Genomic DNA, 16,656 nt, shown 5'->3' with positions numbered 1-16,656 from the left:
TTTTTGCAGATAATGAGAACATTCATTTAAAATCTTATAGATAGTTCACGGCGCATACACAGGCACTCAACTCACGGTACATGTCGAGCAAATGGGGACTGGGCCCTCAAATTGTTCTTGCCCTCAGTTATATGGTCTTGGAAAACAGTCTCCCCGAACGACCCTACCAAGCGAGGTGCATACTCAGGCATTCAGCTCGCGGTTCTTGCCGAGCAATTTGGGACAACACCCTCATACTGAACTCGCCTTTTTGACCTCCGTTTGGTACACTTTGCTGAGCAGCCCAATGCTCAATCAGTTAGCCAAAAATAAGTTATAATATATATATATTTACATATGATTCAAAGCTAATAAGTATACAAACTATGAGCTCTATGTACATATGTCAATTTTCTTACCTCTGGTCCTTAACAACATTTATCACGACCTCGAGCATGATCTCTTCCTCCTTAGCGTATCGGTATACCCTAATCACAACCACAATATAGAATAACTATCAATAATGAGCAAACAAAGGCTTCCAAATAAAGTCCTAGCCTCTGTGACCTTGAATTCTACTAAACCGTGTAGTAGGATACTTCCCGGGCCTTTAGGTTTGAGTCCCCGAAACTCAAAACCTAAATTGGGTAAATCCCCCAAATAGAGGCGCGATGCACCCCTACAAGGGCTGCCATGTTCAATTAGGCAGAGAGCTCCCAGCTCAAATCTTCTAGACACACGTCGTGGCGCCAAGGCAGTTCAGAACCCCACCTAGGCTACTTGGTTCTTACGAGTTGGGACACTCCAAGAATAGTGACGCAGCAAAACTCCACGAACCAAGAATTTCTGGGATTTTCTGCACTTTCTACCGAACTTTATTCCCCAAAACTCATCCAAATGGAGTCCCAAGGCCAAAACTAAGCCTCAAAGTCAATATAACCCAGCTCTAACAACATAGAAACATTAAAAACTTAACCAAATCACATCAAAATCCCATAATCACCATTTGAGTTCAAAAACTCATTTTTTAACCAGATCTAGAAATCAAGAACTCTAATGTGTGATTCAAAGCACCACAAGCCTTAAATTAGTTTATAAACCAATTCCTAACCTCAAATCAATCATTTAATAGCACCAAAAGCACAAAAAAATGTTAAAATTAGATTCAAAACCCACGACAACCAAAAACATAAAGAACATGATAAACACTTAGGCAAACCCTTACCTCAGCTGCAGAATTTTGAACTCCTAGCTCTTCTTTGGTCTCTCAACAGCGTCTAAACCCATCAGAGAGGTCCAATTACTCAAGATTTCTCCGACAAGTTTCCTAGCATAGCTTTCTTCAAAGTTTCTTCAAAGGAGGACCAAGAGTGAAAAACAAGGAGAGGGAGAGAAGTGCATCCGCAACATGACCCTTAGTGCTCATCACTAAGTTAATTTGTGTCTACCCAAGTGGTAAATAGACCACTTTGCCCTCACTCAAATCCATGCCCTTTTAACCACACAAAGGGCATTTTCATCATTTCTCGGGGTTCCCACTAAATGTCAAATAACACTATAAATTCCCAATTAATTCCAACATATCCAAGTGATAACAAAATTAATCCCCATTACCCAATAAATCCCGGTAATGGGTTAGATTAACAAAATATTCCTACGCTCACCCTGAGTCGAGTATTAATCCCCGTTATGACTAAACCGCTATCTTGCTCGAAAGGATCGACTCTTGCCAAATATCTCAAATGTTACCCACATAACAGTGTGGGCTCAAGCATATAGCTCCTACAATCATAGATATACTCTCAATGGGTTAAAATTACAAAAATGCCTTTTATTGCAAGAAACGGGCCAATAAGGCCATTTAATATAATTAAACATGCACATTCACTCATATAATTATATAACTCACGAAATTCACATAATCACATAATTAACCAATTAAAATCACATAATAGTCCAATATTGCTCTTTTGGACCCCTAAAATTACAAAGCCCAGGTGAACCAGGTGGTCGAAGAGGAACTCCAGGCGGGGATAGAGAGCTCACTCCTAGATCAAGGTAAACAAATATTTAGTAGTTTATTACGCTAGAAAAGTAGGGGACGTCATTAGCCTCTAGCACGTGTGGGATTTTCCATCGCCTCTCTGGTGTGACTTGATCTCCGACCGCCACTGGATTGTTAGGATTTATGCTCTAAAAGCATGTAAAGACATTCTATTGACTTAAATAAAAGTAAACTTTTATTATATTTGAAAGTTTTAATTATTATTTGAATAATTTAAATGAATATCAAGAAAATTCCATATTCATTTTATGAAGATATGATCTTTTATTAGTACGAGAGAATTAAGATAATATATAATGAATAAAATAGTCAGTAACATATTAAAGTAAGAAATCTTTGATGAATGCTTACTAGTACAGTTTACTAAGCATACGAGATTCAAGTAGTCTAGATTCGAAGTACTTATGTTGGTAGACAACTTGGTAAAGGTATTATATATAATAGAGATTATATATGACATGACCGATATGAATTAACAATCATTATAAACTTACCATTTGCCATAAAGAATTAATTCTTATAATAATAGATGACCATTTGGACATCAATTTAAATCTGGAGTAGTCATGACCTTCTGTTTGTTTTCGAGATTCAATGTTATGAATGGGTGGGAACATTATGTACAATAATGAAATCCATACTTTCCCAACTGATCGAATATCGGTTCCCTTAAAGGTTGATTCTGGAACTGAATAGTTATTGGGCTCAAATCTATAATTTGATTATAGATTAATTATTCGATAATGAATTAATGGTACTTAAGGAAGAAGAGGTAATTAGAAGGGAGAAATCTATAATTTTGACGAGCTGTACGAACCAATAATTGGAGGACATAACTACATTTATTGATTATATCAATGGACTACAAAGAAAATTCTGTAAATATAATTCTATAAATACTTAGAGTGTAGTTTCATATTTATAGTGGAGTAATCATGGAATTAATAAATAAGATTATTATATTAAAGAGTTTAATTAATAATCTAGTTTATTAGAGTTCATGGTCCCTGGGTAACCTTTGGCCTACAGTGTCAAGGGCAAGGATGTCATAAGGAAGAATTGTAGAGAGAACGACTTAACTACAAAGGAATTAATTTTTTGGGGCAAGAAAATAATTATGTGATAGTTATGGGCAATTGATTAATTGTGAATTAATTAAATATTTAACTATATAGTCTTTATTTAATATATATAGAGTGATTAATAATTATCTTATTATAAGATATTTATTTTAAAACTAATATTTTAAGATAAAGTTAATTTTAATTTAACTGATATTTATTTTACGATAAATATATTTTCTTAAATATTAATTAAACAAACAAATTAAAGAATTAGGGAAATACGTAATGTGGCTCACGCCACTCATTGTATTGTACAGTGAGTGGTGCCACCCAGGGATATTTTTGTTGATGCGGTTTTTCGCCAACAGTGTATTAAGAAATAACAAGGCAGATTAGTACTTAATAATAAACCATAACGAAAAATAATATGAATTCACTCAAGAACACAAAAATTTTACGTGGTTTAATAGTTAAAATCCACCTAGTCCACGAGTCAATATTATTGTTCTCTCATACTCTATTTTACCAGAGTTTCGGTATTACAGAATAATGTTCTCTTTCCTGTCCAATATTCCTAGTATTTATGAAGGAATTCCATGGACAAGTTTGGGTAACCGTGTGAGTCAATCACGCATTTACATAATAATTACATTTAATACGTATAATTCCCATTTATATTGGGATATGATATGATAATAGAATAAACATGAACCTGCTATCTTTGATAATATTGATGACAACCTAGTATAAAGGGATCCCGAGTCTCTAGGGATCCGCGGGCATGCAGTACACTAGAATTACCACAAGCTAGATATCTCCTCCAAGCTCATGCATCGACAACTATTTAAAATTATGAGCTCACGCATCACAGCCTTTGCATCCTTAGTTCGCGATAAACTCAGGACGCCTTACACCACGTATAACCACTATGAATCTCGAGTTGTCGACATGGATAATAAGCATATATCATTCTCCTTGGTTGTTTCTCCATATATTTATCTGCTAGCTATACCCGAGATGAGTGCATGGACTCGTGCTAAAATTCGGGCACAACATTTTCCCCCAAGCTCCTGCTCGTGTATGATGTCGTCACTTTCGGACCTACACAGTAGGGGCTTTTAGACTTCTACTACATAAAACCACACTTGCCTACTCTTTGGGTACTGGACACGTTGTGTACCGCAATTGGCATTTGTTCGGGTTTCAAGGACTAGTCTGAAACCCGTAGGTCGCACAACATAATAATACTAGAATCACCCCTCCTCCAATAAGCCAAGAGTTAGAGGCTTTACCCAGCCCAGTTCATGACCTAGTGCCGATCATAGTAGATTCCTCCTCTAGGTAGCGTTCTCCTTCTGTTGTTCTTTACTTTTTGTTATCTTTACTAATATTTTCTTGGGTCTAACTCTTGTGCTCACCCTTTTTCAGACAAAAACATGGACCTAAAGAGTGCCTTCAAGCTTGCTGGGGGCGAAGCTGCACCTGTTGTCAAGAGGCAAACCACCTTTGGAGCTGGAGCTACCACTGGCTCCCCTGCAAAAGATAAAGTTACCAGCTCCTCCCAAAAGCAACAGCAATCAAAGTAGCCACCAGCTCAGGTAACCACAGTTACCATTCGTGAAGCTTCTTTAACTCTTCCTCGCAAACCTGCTCCAATTCCTCAAGTTATACAAGGTGAGTCCCCATCTATGCAGCTCCCAGTTTTGTCACTCGAGGTCGGAAGGATCCAGGAAGCACTTCGTGGGTCCCTCCATGAGATTACAAATCACCTGGTGGGCCATGCTAATCAGGTGAACATCAAGTACCTGAGAGCGATAGAGGAGCACTCTCCGGACAACGTCCTAAAGTCGACCTTGGGAATGAATCTGACTATAAGTTATCCCCTTCATCTTTCTACACATCATTTTTTTTTTCATGAACTAACCCTTCTATATATTTTTCTTTTGTAGTCTTGTTTAGCCCAAATTCGTGGCATCACCCAGATTCGAGCTCAAAGAGACTAGGCCAGGGCCACTCTAGTGGTATCCCAGGACAACAAGCGAATCTCCACGGGACAAGTCATTGAGGTGAGCCAGCGCTGAGACCAGCTGCAAGTCAAGATCATCGACCTCAACAAGAAACTTAAGGAAGTTGACATGCTTAAAAAGAGGTTTTACGAGGTCAAGGAAAGAGCTTAACAGGATGGTTAGAAGGTAAATCAAGATGTTGAGAAGGCCCAGCAAGAGGTAGTCGAGGCAAGGGGCTCTCTGGAGGAAATGTTATATCAGTGTTTGGCGTACAACTAGGAAGGAGACTTCTGATTATTGGACGCGGAACTTTGGAAACAATACTTCACCAAGTTCCAGAACTGACTATCCCAAGAGCCTTCCAAGAATGTAGAGGCTTCTGGAACTGTTCAAGGGGGTAATGAAGAGGTGATGTCATATGGGCAAGTTTCCAGAGCTTCGTGATGTCTAGGGCATCCTCTTTTTTATTTCTGTGTTTCATTATGGGTTCTTTGAACCCTTTGTAATTAAGTTTTTAAAAGCTGAGACAATCGCCTTCGAGCTTAGTTTAAGGTTAGTTTTCCTCGAGTTACTCACATACTTCTGTTAGTACATGTTTATTAATTTTTGATCTATTTTTTTTCCTATTTTTCTATTATTTAACCATGTTTATGAACTTTTTTTTTTGAAAAAAAAAATCCTTTACATTTGCATAGTCATAGGGGATAACTTTAGATCGAGAAAAATGCCTAATGGCTCGACTAGTTAATTCTTGTCGATGACCCTCTTATATCTAGGAGTTTGTTCGCCTAATAGAGTTACACCTGTTAAGAATCAGGCCTCGGATATGGTTATTTCTAGGAGTTTGTTCACCTAATAGCTTTAAACTTGTTAACAATCAGACCTCTGACCTGGTTATATCCAGGATTACCTTGTTGAATTCTTGGTTTTGTATTACTTTGAATTTTCTTAACTAAGTTGATATTCGAAACTTCTTTGAAAATTAGAACTTTAGAAAGCCGTAGAATAATCAATTTTCCAAATTCTAAGTTGTGCAAATTTTATCTATATTTTTTTGAATTCTTCAAAGACTCTTCGAGGGTTATATGCCTCCCAAGTGATCAAAATTTATGAATATTCTAGATCTCTTTTACAAAATAAGCTCGTGATACATTACAATAACAAAATAAAATATTAGTTCCACGTTTAAATTATGTAGTAATGTTGTGTTATTAAAATAAAATGGCTTTTATAAAAAATCTTTTCACGGAAGAAAAATACTAAAAATATTAAAAGCTAACAAAGTCGTCCTATTACTGATAGTATTTTTTGAGATGTAGAGCATTCCAGGTCTGTGGGACCGATTCTCCACTTAACTAAGCTAGGTTGAAGGTTCCTTCATGCAAGATTTCCATGATTTGGTAGGGTCCTTCGCAGTACGTTCCCAATACACCACCTTTAGGATCATTGTTCGCCAGAAATACCCTTTGGAGCACTAAATCATCCAGTTTGAGTCTACATCCATTGACTTTCGAATAAAAGTAGGGAGTAGCCCTTTGTTGGTAATGGAAGAGCTATAATTGGGGCTCCTCCCGCTGCTCTTCAATCAAATCCAGGGATGCATTAAGCAGGTCATGATTCTGATCCTAGTCGTAGGGTTTTTGCCTATGTGATGTCACTAGAACTTCTATTGGGAGCATAACGTCTCTTCCAAAGGTAGGAGAGAAGGGTGTGTGCCCAGTAGATGTGCGATCTGAGGTCGTGTCGGCCAAGAGCACTTTCGGGAGCTGTTCTGTCCATAGCCCTTTAGCATCTTCTAGTTGCTTCTTTAAGCTCGCCTTTAGGGTTCTGTTTACTGCCTCAACCTGCCCATTAGCTTGAGGGTATTCTACTGAGGAGAAACTTTTATTTATGTCGCATTTTTCAGAAAATGTTGTGAATAGGTCGTTCTCAAATTGAGTTTCGTTATTAGACACAATCTTCTTTTGGAGTCCAAAATGTCATATGATATTTTTCACGACAAAATTAGGACTCTCTTTGAGGTTATAGTTGCTAGAGGCTCAACATCAACCCACTTAGTAAAGAAGTCAATGGCAACAACCACAATAGCAAACTACTCCCTTTCCAGTTGGCAATGAGCCGATCAAGTTGATCCCACATACACTAAATGGCCAAGTCTACGAAATCATGGTCAGCTCCATGGGTGCTGCTCAAACAATAGTGGAAAATCCCTGACACTTATCGCACTTTACGACACATGAAGCTGAGTAATTCTTGAGTGTAGGCCAGAAGTATCCTTGCCTTAATACCTTCAGAGCCAAGTTTTCCCCCTAACATGGTCTCCACAAAACCCTTCATGTATATCTTGAAGGATGGTTTGTGCTTCCTCAGGAAAAACACATCGCAGGAGAAGCAATGAATTTCCTCGCCTGTAAAGAATTCCTTCAACCATAACATAGCGTTGGACCTGATACAATATTTTTCTTGCATTCTTCCAATCTTCTGTGGATTACCAGCTGTAAAGTACTCGACAATAGGAGTCATCCAGGTCGGTTCTGTGCAAATTACTTCTACCTCCACTAACACTTTCTCAATACTTGTTTGTTACAAGAATTCTACGAGGACCACATTTGATGTGTCTGCTTACTTGGTGGCGGTGAGTCGATCTATAGCGCCATCATTCATGTTCTATTCGCAAGGGACCAACTTGGTGAAATACAACTCAATTCAAACAGTTCACCTTTAACCTTAACCAGATAAGCTACCATTTTAATTTCTCAAGTCTGGTACTAACCTTATACTTGATTAACCACGAGCTGTGAATCACTAAAGCATTGAATTGCTCTCACTTTCATATTCTGCTTCATTGTTGGAGGTGTCGAAACCAATTCTGAGAGTCGTATGGAAGCGATGTCCTTCGGGCAATATTAAAATTATTCTAGCTACAAACTCATTCTCGTTTCACGATCCGTCAACGAACAGTTTCCAAAATTCTTGTATAGGTTCCTTCATTGGTTTGTCCTGCAACCCTGTACATTCAGCCACGAAGTCAGCGAGCGCTTGGCCTTTGATTGTTGTCCATGGTTTGTATAGTATCTCAAACTGACTGAGTTCGATTGCCCACTTTAACAAACGTCCCGATGGTTCAGGCTTTTGCATGACTTGTCATAAAGGTTGATTGGTTAGGATGTGTATGGTGTGGGACTAGAAATACGACCTGAGTTTTCTCAAAGCAAGGATCAAACAAAATGTGAGGTTTTCAATTGGATGATATCTGGATTAAGCTCCCAGAAGCCTCTCTCTCACATAATACAAAGATTTCTATGCTCATTTTTCCTCATGAACTAACACAGCGTTGACTGCATTTTCTGTTATTGCTAGGTATAAGTATAGATCTTCCTGAGTAGTTGGTTTTGATAACAAAGGGGACTTAGCTAGATGAGTCTTCATAGCCTGAAATTCCTGTTAGCATTCTTCTGTCGATTCAAACTATGTATTTCCCCTAAGCAAGTCGTATAGAATTATCAGTCGCCTTTGATACAAACAAGTTTAAGGTAGCGGCCTTTCTGGTTAATCTTTGTACATCTTTTTGCGATCTTGGTGAAGGCATTTCTAAGGATGACCTGTTCTTTTTTGGGTTTGTCTCGATCCCCCTTGCATTGACTATGAAGCCCAAGAACTTCCTTGATGTCATCCCAAAGGTACATTTCTAGGGGTTCATCTTCATGTTGTACTTTTTCAGTAAGCTAATTCCAGATCGGACACATGGTCATTGGCAATGTTTGACTTGACAAGCATGTTATCGACATACACCTCCATGTTTTTCCCATTCTCGTTAAGGAACATCTTATTGACCATCCTTTGATATGTTGCACCAGTATTCTTTAGCCCGAATGGCATGACCTTGTAGCAATATACATTATGTTCAGTAATGAAGCTTGTGTGCTCTTGGTCCACAAAGTTCATCACAATTTGGTTTTATCCAGAATATGCGCCCATGAAGGACATGAACTCATGGCCGGTTGTGGTGTCAACTAGTTGATCTATTCTCGGTAGTGGGAAACAGTCTTTAGGATAGGCCTTGTTGAGGTCGAAGAAATCAATGCAGGTCCTCCACTTACCATTGGGCTTTGGGACCAGAACATGATTGGCTATCCACGTCAGATATTTTGCTTCCCTGATGAACCTACACTTTAATAAGCGAGCTATTTTGTCCAGGTTTAGTGTGTCTATTATCATGCTTGGTTTGATTCCTACCATGTCCTCATGTGACCAGGCAAAGACGTCAAGATTTCTTCTCAAAAACTGGACGAACTACTTTTTTTCTTTCAGATCCGAGACTTTTCCCAACTTTCACCACATTCAAAGGAACTTATAGGTTGAGAATGATTTCCTCTAGATACTAGAGCTCATATCTATCTTCGCCTAATCTCGGATCAATTTCTTCGGGTTCGGCGACCTCATTTCCATCCTCATGAGGTTCTTCCACCTCTCCGGCAACTACCATAGAATGAGGTTCCTCATTCTCCTCGATTATTATCATTACTGGTTGTGCGGGTAGTGATTTTCCTTTCATGGAAATGCTTTAGCATTCCTTGGAAGCGAGTTGATCTCCCCTCACAGTGCATATCCCCGAGGATAATGGAAATTTCAGGGCCAGATGGCAAACTGATGTTACAGCTTCGAACACCATCAACATAGTGTTGGATTAGCTTATACAGGATCTTTATTTATTTTCATGTATATCTAATATTAAACAAATTAATACGAGATAGCCTAAAACATGTTTCTAAAATTGAATTCAGAGAGAAACAAAGAATAGAATACTGACAGTATACGCAGCAGAATTAAAGAGTCATTCCTTCAGTTTCTCTAACTCTTGTATCCTCTCTGTCGCAGAGTATTATCAAGAAACTGAACCGATCTTCTATTTTCTTCACAATCTTCCAATGTATCCTTTGAACCACCTAGACTAGTGTGGGAAATTCTCAACACATGAGATAGATATAGAGAGAAGAAAAGAAAATAACAAAGTGGCTTAGAAAAGGACTTGTGTTTAGAGAGAATCTAAAACTATGAGAAAATCTGACTTGTGACTTATCAAACTTCTGTTTTGACTTCTCTCTAAGCACTCCTTTTATAGACTCAATTAGGCCATTTAATTTAATTAAAAAATCAATAAAATAACAGCCATTTTGAAGCCCTAGGTTGAAATTATCATGGGCTATAGGCCCGTGAAATTTCCCATTTGATTATAAGCCCATTGGACTTAAAATCAAGGCCTGTATTACTTTCTATTGATTTAATTAATTAAATAATTATTTAAATCATTTATCAAATTAATTATTTATAAATTGAACCTTGATTTAAACTTATTTATTAATTTAGATACTAATTTATCTTAATTAATAAATCTACCATAATTTCTCTTTTCTTCTCAAAATTACACAACTCTGTGAAACTATCCAAAATTGACCTGGTCAACTTTGATAATTCTAATTGATGGTTAAATCAATTAATTGAGACTATCTATATGATTTTATCCAAGGTACAATGGGGACCATGGGCCTATGAAATCAAGCTCCAATTTGTTATCATAAATCTAACAAATAAATTTACTAACTTATTAGTTCTTCGTGACTCCACTATAGACTTGGAATTGCACTCTTGAATTCATAGAACATTCTATAACAAATATAGATACGCTATTAATTATCCATTGTTACAACCATAATTGTCACTCAATCCTCTATAGACGGTCTACAATGAGATAGGACTAAAATAGCGTTTTATCCTTCATTGTATTTTATCCTTAAAACACTTAGTTCCTTGTTAATGATATTTCAGTAAACTAATTTAATTACTGAAATGAGATCTCTATCATTTAAAACATTGAACCAAACTAAAAGGAAACCATCGTTTCACTTCTTCATCAGAAGCTATAGATGTTCATATCTATGATTAACACTCCCACTCAATTGTGCTACCGAGTTCCCAAGATGTAAGTATGGGCGAGTCCGTAGGGTAAGCTGGTAACGAACAAGTCAAAGAACTCAAATAATACAATCAGTTAGAATACTAATCACTCAAAATTGAGATTGAATTGACCTATGGTCAACTATATGATATGACTAGAATAGATAATAATGGTATGTTTACTTATCTTATCAACTGTCAATATCGGTCCAGTCCGATGTAACAAATACATCCGATCTTATCTACTTTGCTAATGTTCTGGAAAGAACATAACACTATAATGTGTAAGTAGATCATATCGTAGATTGGCAAGTCAGTGTAAATCCTGGGCACTGGCTAATCTTAGGACTAACTTATTTTGAACATATAATCATATTTATATTCCACTGTGATTACGTCACTATAAATAAGATTAGCTATATGCTCGGGATTTAATAGAAGTTTATATTAAACAAATAATTATTAAAATAAAACATGTGAGCAAAGTGATTAACCAAGTCTAAAAATGATTTCTATTCTTTTATTGATAATAAAATGAGATTACAAAGAATTTGGGTTTTAATTAGGGCATAAAACCCCAACACATAGGTCTTCCCAAAATTGCGTTGTAGGATAGAAGGCACTCAATTACTACAAATTCGAGCATTTTAGCTACAACTCCTGCGTCATTCCCTAACGTCGCTACGAGTTCAATCGTATCAATGGCTGCCATTCCCTCTCCCAAAAATCCATAGAGGGTTATTGAGGTTCCTTTAAGATTCGCTACGGATAGTTCAATATTTTCAAGGGTGGATCTAAATAACACAATTATGGAGAGCCCATTATCGATAAACATCCTTCGTACTCTTCGATTGGCGAGCTAGATGGTTATCACCAATGTGTCATTATGCGTGAATTCAATGTTGCTAGTGTCCTCTTCAATTAAAATGATTGGTTGTTTCTCCAATCACTATTTTTTGATAACCTCTACTTTGGTAAACAATTTGCGCCATTATGTGTATTCAGATCCGCTACTCGTTCCTAACAACTTTGGCCCTCTAGCAATACTGAAAATTTCCCCTACTTCAACAAGAGGAGGGATAATTTAATTTTCTTGAGCTGGTTGAGGGTTGGCCTGACTTGCCTAAGCTGGCTAAGGGTTCTGCCGCGCCAGTTTACTAGGAGCTATGCTATTTCGAGCGTATTGTGCTAACGATCCATCCTGGATGAGAGTCTCATCATTCAGTTGATGGCAATCATCGGTGTTGTTACCAAAGTCATTATGATACAGAAAAAATTTAGTTGGGTCTCTTTTCATCCTTTGATGCTTCGTGGGCTTGAGCTTCTTCCATGGAAGGCGAGTCATGTTAGCTAAATAAATACACTATCATGTTTTGTTAAATCAGTATAGGCGGTGTAGATGGAGGTATATTTATCCCATGCTTATTTTTCTTGGACCTGTTCTGGTCGCCCTCACCATTTCCTTTCCATTTATTGCCACCCGACTGGTTGTTCTGGGTAGCAGGCTAAGCCATACCTGCAACATCCGTTACCACTCTAGCAAGCTGAATGGAAGTGTGACTGGTTCCTGTGACAACAGACTTAGCGTCTTCTAAATTTATCCATTGTTGAGATCAATCAAAGAATTCGTCTACACTATTCACTCATTTTCTCTGGAATTCTTTCCACAAATCTCCTCCAACGGTAATTCCCGTCCTCATAGCCATGAGCATAGAGCTATCATCAGCGTCTCTAGCTCGGACCGCAACATTTTTGAATCGGTTGAGATATGCCTTCAGGGATTCACCGGCTGCTGCTTGATGGTAGCCAATGAATCAACCTCTACTCGGATCTCTTTTGCAGGACAAAAATGTTTTTAAACTCGGAGGATAGTTTTTTCCAAGAGGTTATTGAATGTTTTTAATATTTATTGAACCTCACTTTGGCCGGTCTAGTCAATGTTGCGGGGAATAGAATACACCTTAGTTCAGCATTTACATTGTGGGCCATCATCGACATGTTGAAGGTCCCTAGGTAATTGGACGGATCAATGGTTCCATTATACGGGGGCATGGTCAGAATCTTGAAGCCAGCAGGATAAAGAATTGCTACAATATGGGAGGTGAAAGGCTCGAGCTCCTCATCAGAATCACAGTCATCAATGTCCTTTCCAGACAAGAGTCTTTTCAGTTGCTTCTCCATTAAGGCCAACCACTCAAGGGTTAGTTCCTTGGTCTCTAGGTTATTTTGGAGCTGGTTACTAGTTCCCACCCTGTTGTGTGCATTAGACAGGTTATTATCCCAGCAAGATTGAGCTCGGTTAGCGAGATATTCCCATTGTCAGGTACAATAGACGGATCTCCCTTGGCCTCAGTATAACTCAGATCATTGTGTCGAGTTGGATGTCCTCTTTGTGAGTTTAGATGATCACGCAGGTCGAATTGCGGGTCAGAGCGAAGACTTTGTGTGGAGCTTAAATGATTCCTTAGGTCGCTCTCATGCCTGCCTTCGCTCTAGCTCTCTATCCAAAAGCTTTCATTCATGAAGCTTATAGCTCGTGGCCGGGATCCAGGATCTGGGTTATTGGCACGAGATCGAGGGATATAAACGTCTTCTGAGGGGGGAGTATTTCTCCATCTATTCCCTCGAGCTGAAGCATTCATCCATGGGGGAGGTGGCGTTGGATGTCGAATCAACGATGGTTGATGTCTTATTTGTAATGCCTTGCGTTTTGGGTACCTTTAAACGACTCGGGTCGGGATATTTTTTTTCCCGAGTTAAGAATATTATTTTAAATAATATTATATTTGTTTGGAATTTATTTCCATGAGTTATTGCTAGCCAAATTATGAACTTTGTGATTAAAATTCAAGATAAGACTTTCGGTCTTGGACCGACACAAAAACCCTAATCGGGTAAAAATGTCAGAAAATAAAATAAAAAACTATGGAAAATATATTTAGGGCATAACATACATTCATAAATATTAAATGTTGGTCAAAAATAATAAACGAAAGAGGAAATCGAAATTTTAGGGCGTTTTGTGTTAAAATGCTTAATTTTATCGAATTGGGGAATTTTATTTCATAAATGGGCCTTAGGTTAAATTTTATTGTGTGATTAATTAAATTGAATGTTAGAGACATTTAATTTCATTATTATATGTTAAGTTTTATTTTTAACTTTATTTTGGATTTTTCTTCTTAGGAAACATTTATAAACCTTTATATAAATAAAAAATAATAATGATAACATAAATAAAGAAATAGTGGCCGACCATGTGAAGGAAATAAATTGGGTGGACCAAATTGTTTTAGTTTTAATCCCCATTTAAATTAGGGTTAATGGCATCAAGTGGTCATAGTAAAAACACTCACGTGTTTTAGATATTTTAGAGTAGTCTAAACTCTTCCAACCCCCCCCCCCCCCCCCCCCCCCTTCCACAAATTACTCTCATCTTGTTAAAAAATTCACTCTGAAGTTTTCTCTCCCTTTTCCACCATCAAGAACACTAAGAAAGCTTGGAAGCTTAAGCTTTGGTCAAGGAAGAGTTCCCTAAGGTAAAGTTTAAAAAAACTTTACTTTTGTAAAGTTTTTAACCATAAGTCTTTCAATAGCTAACTATCTATGTTGTTGGGGGAGTTGGTTAAGGTTTTGAATGTTCTTTGAAGGTTTCAAAGCTAGTAGAAACATCAAAACCTAAAGCAAGAACAACAAGAGGTAAAATGTTTACTTTTTATGGTTGTTATTGTATGGTTTTTATTTTTAAGCATTATTTTGTGTATTTAATGCTTAAAGTTTCTTATTGGTGATGTAATAAGGCTATGGTAGTTGATTTCTAATTTTTATGATGCTTGTGTGCTGATTTTTTAAAAGAGGGACCAAAATCCCTAAGGGTTTTGTTGAAAACCCTAAAACAAAAAAATACAAGTTTTGAGCTGTGACTTCCAAGGGGTCAAGCATCCACTGTATACTGATTTTTTAAAAATAAATTGTACTATGATGTTTTTGAGATGGATTACATAAATTTGAGCTTTTGAAACACTCAAAAACATTTAGAAATGAGTGAGTTAGGCTATTTCAAATTTTAGGTAAAAAATTGTTTTTTTCGTATTCTTAAATTCTGGAGCGAGTTTGGACAGTCACTGTATAGGTCAAATTAACCCAGTTTTTTCAAAAATTTGGTGGACATATTCTTGACATAACCTAGTATTCCACTGTAAAATTTTGTAACAAAATAATGAACAGTTTTGGAGTAATTAAGTGCCAAAGTTTGGAAAAAATAAGGGCTTGAAAATAAGGTCATTTTTACCTCAATATTTGGAAAATATTTTCACCAATCAGAAATGCTCATTTTGACCTAAGATTTCACAAAGACCTAAATGGCATACCAAATCTAAAATTAAGAAATTTTGGTAGCAATTGGGTAAGTAAATTTCAAGTTATGACCTAACAAAGTAAGTAGTTAAAAATGTGAAAAATGAGGTTTTCAGACTTTTGCAAGATAAAAGTACATTTTTGCATATTGCAAGATAAAAACTTGGTAAGTCTTAAAAATATTTTGACCTAAAATACCACTTTGATATTATTGAGAATTATTTTTATTAAAGAATTAATTTTTTTTTTTGATCAAGAAGAATAATAGAACTTCATTGAACAAATAAACAATACAAATAATAATCAAGGACTCAAAGACAAGCAGGAGCATCTGCCAACCACAAATCAGACCAGAAACTAGCTAATTACAATGAAGATGTCGAATATACATTTGGTCTTTAACAGATATCTGACTATTGGACACTATGTATAGCCTATATTTAGTTGTGTATTTACTTCCTAAACTAGATTCATAACAGTTGAGGAATAACCATCATGAAAGCACCTATTCCTTTTTCTCCAGATACTATAAATGACAGCAGCAAAAACCATATTCACAATAGCAGCTTTTACTCCACTTCGAGCTCTAGCCAGCCACACCATCCAGCTATTAAAATCAAGAGGCCAAGAAACGAACCCCAACCAATCAAAGATGCTTTTAACCAACAGATTAGAGAGACTGCAATCAAAAAACAGATGAGAATGACTCTCAAGACATCTCTCACAAACCGGATAGAACACTGAAGTCATATGAACATGCAACCTACAGAGATTGTCCCTTGTTAAAAGCTGAGAATTAACCACCTTCCAAAGCATAAATCTGTGTTTGGGGAGAATTAGTTTACTCCAAACAGTTCTATAATAATCAACCCTTTTCTGGACTAAAAGGTTGTTATACAATCGAGAAGACTGAAACTTCGCTTGCGCACCAGCAGAGAGAATTGCAGCAGGTCTAAAATGATCCTTGAGACGACAAAGCTTCCTCCAATACCAGCTACAATCTGTTTTCAACTCATAATTCCAGAAATTGACTCCTTTCAAATAAATGGAATTGATCCATTTAACCCATAGCAAATCTGGTTTAGCAGATATAGCCCAAACATACTTTGCTAAAACAGTTAGGTTCCAATTTGGTCCATCTCTGAAACCCAGTCCACCATAGGCTTTAGGGAGGCAAACCTTCTTCCATGAAGGGATGTTGATCTTGCTTCTCTGCCCAGAAGTGCTCCAC

The sequence above is a fragment of the Humulus lupulus genome, chromosome 6 (genome assembly GCF_963169125.1).
Source record: "Humulus lupulus chromosome 6, drHumLupu1.1, whole genome shotgun sequence".
Lineage (NCBI taxonomy): Eukaryota > Viridiplantae > Streptophyta > Magnoliopsida > Rosales > Cannabaceae > Humulus > Humulus lupulus.
This window is presented reverse-complemented; position numbering follows the sequence as displayed.